Below are 10,398 nucleotides of genomic sequence, written 5' to 3'. Positions count from 1 at the left end.
GACCATACAGAACTAATCCAAATCCTAACAAATTCCATCTATCTTGAATCAAATAGAAAAACAAAGCCAACACAAAAAGAAAGAGTTCATAAAAATGTTGAATTTTATATACGTTAACTCAAAAAAGTCTACACATTTCGTTATAAGTCGGAAATTGATTTCTGAGACTAAATTGTAAACTATATAAACTCATATTAAACTGAAAAAGTTTGAAAAATGTATTGTAATTACAATTAATATGTTCTAAGGCAATACGTCTAGTAAAAATTGCATTTCTATGTACGTTGATTCAAGAAAATATGAAGGAAGTCAAATTTCACAATAGAAGAAGGATGAAAGACCATGCAGAACTAATCCAAATCCTAACAAATTTCATTTATCTTGAATCAAATAGAAAGACAAAGCCAGCACAAAAAGAAAGAGTTCATAAAAATGTTGAATTTAATATACGTTAACTCAGAAAAGTCTACACACTTCGTTATAAGTCAGAAATTGATTTCTGAGACTAACTTGTAAACTAGATAAACCTATCCTTAAAAGAAAAAGTTTTAAAAATGTATTGTAATTACAATTAATATGTTCTAAGGCAATACGTCTTGTAAAAATTGCATTTCTATGTACGTTGATTCAAGAAAATATGAAGGAAGTCAAATTTCACAATAGAAGAAGGATGAAAGACCATGCAGAACTAATCCAAATCCTAACAAATTTCATTTATCTTGAATCAAATAGAAAGACAAAGCCAACACAAAAAGAAAGAGTTCATAAAAATGTTGAATTTTATATACGTTAACTCAAAAAAGTCTACACATTTCGTTATAAGTCGGAAATTGATTTCTGAGACTAAATTGTAAACTAGATAAACTCATCTTTAACAGAAAAAGTTTGAAAAATGTATTGTAATCACAAATAATATGTTCTAAGGCAATGCGTCTAGTAAAAATTGCATTTCTATGTAAGTTGATTGAGGAAAATATGAAGGAAGTCAAATTTCACAATAGAAGAAGGATGAAAGACCATGCAGAACTAATCCAAATCCTAACAAATTTCATCTATCTTGAATCAAATAGAAAGACAAAGCCAACACAAAAAGAAAGAGTTCATAAAAATGTTGAATTTAATATACGTTAACTCAAAAAAGTGTACACACTTCGTTATAAGTCGGAAATTGATTTCTGAGACTAAATTGTAAACTAGATAAACTCATCTTTAACAGAAAAAGTTTGAAAAATGTATTGTAATTACAATCAATATGTTCTAAGGCAATACGTCTAGTAAAAATTGCAATTCTATTTACGTTGATTCAAGAAAATATGAAGCAAGTCAAATTTCACAATAGAAGAAGGATGAAAGACCATCAGAACTAATCCGAATCCTAACAAATTTCATCTATCTTGAATCAAATAGAAAGACAAAGCCAACACAAAAAGAAAGAGTTCATAATGTTGAATTTTATATACGTTAACTCAAAAAAGTCTACACATTTCGTTATAAGTCGGAAATTGATTTCTGAGACTAAATTGTAAACTAGATAAACTCATCTTTAACAGAAAAAGTTTGAAAAATGTATTGTAATTACAATCAATATGTTCTAAGGCAATACGTCTAGTAAAAATTGCAATTCTATTTACGTTGATTCAAGAAAATATGAAGGAAGTCAAATTTCACAATAGAAGAAAGATGAAAGACCATGCAGAACTAATCCAAATCCTAACAAATTTCATATATCTTGAATCAAATAGAAAGACAAAGCCAACACAAAAAGAAAGAGTTCATAAAGATGTTGAATTTTATATATGATAACTCAAAAATGTTTACACATTTCGTTATAAGTCGGAAATTGATTTCTAAGACTAAATTGTAAACTAGATAAACTCATTTTTTTTTGCTAAATCCAAGTTGTATTAATGAATAACCAATATGTACAAAGTGTTCATAAGAAAAGAGATCATAAGACCCCAAAAACTTACAAACTACTTGAATCTGAAATAAACAACATTAGGAAATTCTAAAGACAAAAGGAAATCAGGCCTTTCATCATAATTTAAACCTTCACCATTACGAAGATAACATCCCCTTTTAGCCATCTTGTCTGCTGCAAAATTAGCCTCACGATAAGTATGAACAAAACGAATAGAGTCATAATTGTTTTGTATTCTTCTCCATCTGTGCTTGACAAACCAAGGAAGATTTGTACCCGTCAATGTCTTAATTGTGCCCATTGAATCAGAACGTACAACCACTTTTTTAACATTCCACTTCATAGCCCACTCCAAACCAACAATAATACCATAAAGTTCAGCTAAGAAATTAGTAGTAGAACCCAAACCAATACTCATAGCACCCAAAAAATTACAATCAGCATCACGAACAACCACACCAGCTCCAGCTATACCCGGATTTCCTTTGGCTGCTCCATCACAACATAATAAAATTTCATCCCTATTTGGCGGACTCCAAAAGCACTCAATTGGCTGAACCTGCTTAACCTTCCTATGCATCACACGGAAAAAGTTCAAAAGATCCAAGTCCGTTGTAGTATTATGCATGAAACCCTTCAAACGACCAGCGTATTCACTAATCAAATAGAACACTCTCTTCTTAAAAAAATGAATGCTAACAGAAGAATTCTGAAAACATGCCATATTTCTTGTTTGCCATAATTCCGAGCGAATCACCAAAATAGCTAAAAGCCATAAATCTTTGACAATTCTACTTCTACCCTTTGCTGATTTATATGAATTCACAATATCATAATAAGGTGTTAGAGGCCACTATTAATTGTAAACTAGATAAACTCATCTTTAAGAGAAAAACTTTGAAAAATGTACTGTAATTACAATTAATATGTTCTAAGGCAATGCGTCTAGTAAAAATTGCATTTCTATGTACGTTGATTCAAGAAAATATGAAGGAAGTCAAATTTCACAATAGAAGAAGGATGAAAGACCATGCAGAACTAATCCAAATCCTAACAAATTTCATCTATCTTGAATCAAATAGAAAAACAAAGCCAACACAAAAATAAAGAGTTCATAAAAATGTTGAATTTTATATACGTTAACTCAAAAAAGTCTACACATTTCGTTATAAGTCGGAAATTGATTTCTGAGACTAAATTGTAAACTAGATAAACTCATCTTTAACAGAAAAAGTTTGAAAAATGTATTGTAATTACAATTAATATGTTCTAAGGCAATACGTCTAGTAAAAATTGCATTTCTATGTACGTTGATTCAAGAAAATATGAAGGAAGTCAAAATTCACAATAGAAGAAGGATGAAAGACCATGCAGAACTAATCCAAATCCTAACAAATTTCATCTATCTTGAATCAAATAGAAAGACAAAGCCAACACAAAAAGAAAGAGTTCATAAATCTGTTGAATTTTATATACGTTAACTCAATAAAGTCTACACATTTCGTTATAAGTCGGAAATTGTTTTCTGAGACTAAATTCTAAACTAGATAAACTCATCTTTAACAGAAAAAGTTTTAAAAATGTATTGTAATTACAATTAATATGTTCTAAGGCAATACGTCTAGTAAAAATTGCATTTCTATGTACGTTGATTCAAGAAAATATGAAGCAAGTCAAATTTCACAATAGAAGAAGGATGAAAGACCATGCAGAACTAATCCAAACCCTAACAAATTTCATCTATCTTGAATCAAATAGAAAGACAAATCCAACACAAAAAGAAAGAGTTCATAAAAATGTTGAATTTTATATACGTTAACTCAAAAAAGTCTACACACTTCGTTATAAGTCGGAAATTGATTTCTGAGACTAAATTGTAAACTAGATAAACTCATCTTTAACAGAAAAAGTTTGAAAAATGTATTGTAATTAGAATTAATATGTTCTAAGGAAATACCTCTAGTAAAAATTGCATTTCTATGTACGTTGATTCAAGAAAATATGAAGGAAGTCAAATTTCACAATAGAAGAAAGATGAAAGACCATGCAGAACTAATCCGAATCCTAACAAATTTCATCTATCTTTAAGCAAATAGAAAGACAAAGCCAACACAAAAAGAAAGAGTTCATAAAAATATTGAATTTTATACACGTTAACTCAAAAAGTCTACACACTTCGTTATAAGTAGGAAATTGATTTCTGAGACTAAATCGTAAACTAGACAAACTCATCTTTAACAGAAAAAGTTTGAAAAATGTATTGCAATCACAAATAATATGTTCTAAAGCATTACGTCTAGTAAAAATTGCATTTCTATGTACGTTGATTCAAGAAAATATGAAGGAAGTCAAATTTCACAATAGAAGAAGGATGAAAGACCAGCTAGAACTAATCCAAATCCTAATAAATTTCATCTATTTGAATAAAATTGAAAGACAAAGCCAATACAAAAATAAAGAGTTCATATAAATGTTGATTTTTTGTACGTTAACTCAAAAAAGTCTACACCCTTCGTTATAAGTCTAAAATTGATTTCTGAAACTAAATTGTAAACTAGATAAACTCATATTTAACAGAAACAGTTTGAAAAATGTATTGTAATCACAAATAATATGTTCTAAGGCATTACGTCTAGTAAAAATTGCATTTCTATGTACGTTAATTCAAGAAAATATGAATGAAGTCAAATTTCACAATAGAAGAAGGATGAAAGACCAGCCAGAACTAATCCAAATTCTAAAAACTTTAATCTACTTGAATCAAATTGAAAGACAAAGCCAACACAAAAAGAAAGAGTTCAAATTTTTTTGAATTTTATATACGTTAACTCAAAAAAGTCTACACACTTCGTTATAAGTCAGAACTTGATTTCTGGGACTAAATCGTAAACTAGACAAACTCATCTTTAACAGAAAAAGTTTGAAAAGTGTATTGTAATCACAAATAATATGTTCTAAGGCATTACGTCTAGTAAAAATTGCATTTCTATGTACGTTGATTCCAGAAAATATGAAGGAAGTCAAATTTCACAGTAGAAGAAGGATGAAAGACCAGCCAAAACGAATCCAAATTCTAAAAAATTTCATCTATTTGAATCAAGTTGAAAGACAAAGCCAACACAAAAAGAAAGATTTCATAAAAATGTTGAATTTTATATACGTTAACTCAAAAAAGTCTAGACACTTCGTTATAAGTCGGAAGTTGATTTCTGAGATTAAATTGTAAACAAGATAAACTCATCTTTAACAGAAAAAGCTTGAAAAATGTATTGTAATCACAAATAATATGTTCGAAGGCATTACGTCTAGTAAAAATTGCATTTCTATGTTCGTTGATTCAAGAAAATATGAAGGAAGTCAAATTTCACAATAGAAGAAGGATGAAAGACCAGCCAGAACTAATCCAAATTCTAATAAATTCCATCTATTTGAATCAAATCGAAAGACAAAGCCAATAAAAAATAAAGAGTTCATAAAAATGTGGAATTTTTAATACGTTAACTCAAAAAAGTCTACACACTTCGTTATAAGTCGGAAGTTGATTTCGAAGACTAAATTGTAAACTAGATATACTCATCTTTAATAGAATAAGATTGAAAAATGTATTGTAATCACAATTAATATGTTCTAAGGCAGTACGTCTAGTAAAAATTGGATTTCTATGTATGTTGATTCAAGAATATATGAAGGAAGTCAAATTTCACAAAAGAAGAAGGACGAAAGACCAAGCAGAACTAATCCAATTCCTAACAAATTCCATCAATATTGAATCAAATAGAAAAACAAAGCCAACACAAAAAATAGAGATCATAAAAATGTTGAATTTTATATACGTTAACTCAAAAAAGTCTACACACTTCGTTATAAGTCGGAAATTGATTTCTGAGACTAAATTGTAAACTAGATAAACTCATCTTTAACAGAAAAAGTTTGAAAAATGTATTGTAATTACAATTAATATTTTCTAAGGCAATACGTCTAGTAAAAATTGCATTTCTGTGTACGTTGATTCAAGGAATATGAAGGAAGTCAAATTTCACAATAGAAGAAGGATGAAAGACCATGCAGAACTAATCCAAATCCTAACAAATTTCATCTATCTTGAATCAAATAGAAAGACAAATCCAGCACAAAAAGAAAGAGTTCATAAAAATGTTGAATTTAATATACGTTAACTCAAAAAAGTCTACACACTTCGTTATAAGTCGGAAATTGATTTCTGAGACTAAATTGTAAACTAGATAAACTCATCTTTAACAGAAAAAGATTGAAAAATGTATTGTAATTACAATTAATATTTTCTAAGGCAATACGTCTAGTAAAAATTGTATTTCTATGTACGTTGATTCAAGAAAATATGAAGCAAGTCAAATTTCACAATAGAAGAAGGGATGAAATACCATGCAGAACTAATCCAAATCCTAACAAATTCCATCTATCTTGAATCAAATAGAAAGACAAAACCAACACAAAAAGAAAGAATTCATAAAAATGTTGAATTTAATATACGTTAACTCAAAAAAGTCTACACATTTCGTTATAAGTCAGAAATTGATTTCTGAGACTAAATTATAAACTAGATAAACTCATCCTTAATAAAAAAAGTTTGAAAAATGTATTGTAATTAAAATTAATATGTTCTAAGGAAATACTTTTTTTTCATAAGTCAAAAATTTGTACTAATAGATAACAAAATTTACAAGAAATAGTTTACAAGAAAAGAGGTTACAGCAACCCCAAAAACTTGAAACTATTTGAACCGAAAATAAGCAACATTAGGATGTTCAACAGAAATTAAGAAAGGAGGTTTCCCATTGTAGTGTACTCCCACTTCATTACTCAATAAACAACCCCGCTTTGCCATTGCATCAGCTGAAAATTCACCTCTCTAAATGTGTGAATGAAACGTATAGACGTATAGTGTCTACGACAATACGTCTAGTAAAAATTACATTTCTATGTACGTTGATTCAAGAAAATATGAAGCAAGTCAAATTTCACAATAGAAGAAGAATGAAAGACCATGCAGAACTAATCCAAATCCTAACAAATTTCATCTATCTTGAATCAAATAGAAAGACAAAGCCAGCACAAAAAGAAAGAGATCATAAAAATGTTGAATTTAATATACGTTAACTCAAAAAAGTCAAAACACTCGTTATAAGTAAGAAATTGATTTCTGAGACTAAATTGTGAACTAGATAAACTCATCCTTAACAGAAAAAGTTTAAAAAATGTATTGTAATTACGATTAATATGTTCTAAGGCAATACGTCTAGTAAAAATTGCATTTCTATGTACGTTGATTCAAGAAAATATGAAGCAAGTCAAATTTCACAATAGAAGAAGGATGAAATACCATGCAGAACTAATCCAAATCCTAACAAATTCCATCTATCTTGAATCAAATAGAAAGACAAAACCAACACAAAAAGAAAGAGTTCATAAAAATGTTTAATTTTATATACTTTAACTCACAAAAGTCTACACATTTCGTTATCAGTCGGAAATTGATTTCTCAGGCTAAATTGTAAACTAGATAAACTCATCTTTAAAATAAAAAGTTTGAGAATTGTATTGCAATTACAATTAATATGTTCTAAGGAAATACGTCTAGTAAAAATTGCATTTGTATGTACGTTGATTCAAGAAAATATGAAGCAAGTCAAATTTCACAATAGAAAAAGGATGAAATACCATGCAGAACTAATCCAAATCCTAACAAATTTCATCTATCTTGAATCAAATAGAAAAACAAAGCCAACACAAAAAGAAAGAGTTCATAAAAATGTTGAATTTTATATGCGTTAACTCAAAAAAGTCTACACATTTCGTTATAAGTCGGAAATTGATTTCTGAGACTAAATTGTAAACTATATAAACTCATATTAAACTGAAAAAGTTTGAAAAATGTATTGTAATTACAATTAATATGTTCTAAGGCAATACGTCTAGTAAAGATTGCATTTCTATGTACGTTGATTCAAGAAAATATGAAGGAAGTCAAATTTCACAATAGAAGAAGGATGAAAGACCATGCAGAACTAATCCAAATCCTAACAAATTTCATTTATCTTGAATCAAATAGAAAGACAAATCCAGCACAAAAAGAAAGAGTTCATAAAAATGTTGAATTTAATATACGTTAACTCAAAAAAGTCTACACACTTCGTTATAAGTCAGAAATTGATTTCTGAGACTAACTTGTAAACTAGATAAACCTATCCTTAAAAGAAAAAGTTTTAAAAATGTATTGTAATTACAATTAATATGTTCTAAGGCAATACGTCTTGTAAAAATTGCATTTCTATGTACGTTGATTCAAGAAAATATGAAGGAAGTCAAATTTCACAATAGAAGAAGGATGAAAGACCATGCAGAACTAATCCAAATCCTAACAAATTTCATCTATCCTGAATTAAATAGAAAGACAAAGCCAGCACAAAAAGAAAGAGTTCATAAAAATGTTGAATTTAATATACGTTAACTCAAAAAAGTTTACACACTTCGTTATAAGTCGGAAATTGATTTCTGAGACTAAATTGTAAACTAGATAAACTCATCTTTAACAGAAAAAGTTTGAAAAATGTATTGTAATTACTATTAATATGTTACAAGGCAATACGTCTAGTAAAATTGCATTTCTATGTACGTTGATTGAAGAAAATATGAAGGAAGTCAAATTTCACAATAGAAGAAGGATGAAAGACCATGTAGAACGAACCCAAATCCTAACAAATTTCATCTATCTTGAATCAAATAGACATACAAAGCCAACATAAAAAGAAAGAGTTCATAAAAATGTTTAATTTTATATACTTTAACTCACAAAAGTTTACACATTTCGTTATAAGTCGGAAATTGATTTCTCAGGCTAAATTGTAAACTAGATAAACTCATCTTTAAAATAAAAAGTTTGAGAATTGTATTGCAATTACAATTAATATGTTCTAAGGAAATACGTCTAGTAAAAATTGCATTTCTATGTACGTTGATTCAAGAAAATATGAAGCAAGTCAAATTTCACAATAGAAGAAGGATGAAATACCATGCAGAACTAATCCAAATCCTAACAAATTTCATCTATCTTGAATCAAATAGAAAAACAAAGCCAACACAAAAAGAAAGAGTTCATAAAAATGTTGAATTTTATATACGTTAACTCAAAAAAGTCTACACACTTCGTTATAAGTCGGAAATTGATTTCTGAGACTAAATTGTAAACTAGATAAACTCATCTTTAACAGAAAAAGTTTGAAAAATGTATTGTAATTACAATTAATATTTTCTAAGGCAATACGTCTAGTAAAAATTGCATTTCTGTGTACGTTGATTCAAGGAATATGAAGGAAGTCAAATTTCACAATAGAAGAAGGATGAAAGACCATGCAGAACTAATCCAAATCCTAACAAATTTCATCTATCTTGAATCAAATAGAAAGACAAATCCAGCACAAAAAGAAAGAGTTCATAAAAATGTTGAATTTAATATACGTTAACTCAAAAAAGTCTACACACTTCGTTATAAGTCGGAAATTGATTTCTGAGACTAAATTGTAAACTAGATAAACTCATCTTTAACAGAAAAAGTTTGAAAAATGTATTGTAATTACTATTAATATGTTCCAAGGCAATACGTCTAGTAAAATTGCATTTCTATGTACGTTGATTGAAGAAAATATGAAGGAAGTCAAATTTCACAATAGAAGAAGGATGAAAGACCATGCAGAACGAACCCAAATCCTAACAAATTTCATCTATCTTGAATCAAATAGACAGACAAAGCCAAGATAAAAAGAAAGAGTTCATAAAAATGTTTAATTTTATATACTTTAACTCACAAAAGTTTACACATTTCTTTATAAGTCGGAAATTGATTTCTGAGGCTAAATTGTAAACTAGATAAACTCATCTTTAAAAGAAAAAGTTTGAGAATTGTATTGCAATTACAATTAATATGTTCTAAGGCAATACGTCTAGTAAAAATTGCATTTCTATGTACGTTGATTCAAGAAAATATGAAGCAAGTCAAATTTCACAATAGAAGAAGGATGAAATACCATGCAGAACTAATCCAAATCCTAACAAATTCCATCTATCTTGAATCAAATAGAAAGACAAAACCAACACAAAAAGAAAGAGTTCATAAAAATGTTGAATTTTATATACGTTAACTCAAAAAAGTCTACACATTTCGTTATAAGTCGGAAATTGATTTCTGAGACTAAATTGTAAACTAGATAAACTCATCCTTAACAGAAAAAGTTTGAAAAATGTATTGTAATTACAATCAATATGTTCTAAGGCAATACGTCTAGTAAAAATTGCATTTCTATGTACGTTGATTCAAGAAAATATGAAGCAAGTCAAATTTCACAATAGAAGAAGGATGAAAGACCATGCAGAACTAATCCAAATCCTAACAAATTCCATTTATCTTGAATCAAATAGAAAAACAAAGCCAACACAAAAAGAAA

This window comes from Papaver somniferum, unplaced genomic scaffold (assembly GCF_003573695.1).
Source record: "Papaver somniferum cultivar HN1 unplaced genomic scaffold, ASM357369v1 unplaced-scaffold_63, whole genome shotgun sequence".
Taxonomy (NCBI): Eukaryota; Viridiplantae; Streptophyta; class Magnoliopsida; order Ranunculales; family Papaveraceae; genus Papaver; species Papaver somniferum.
This window is presented reverse-complemented; position numbering follows the sequence as displayed.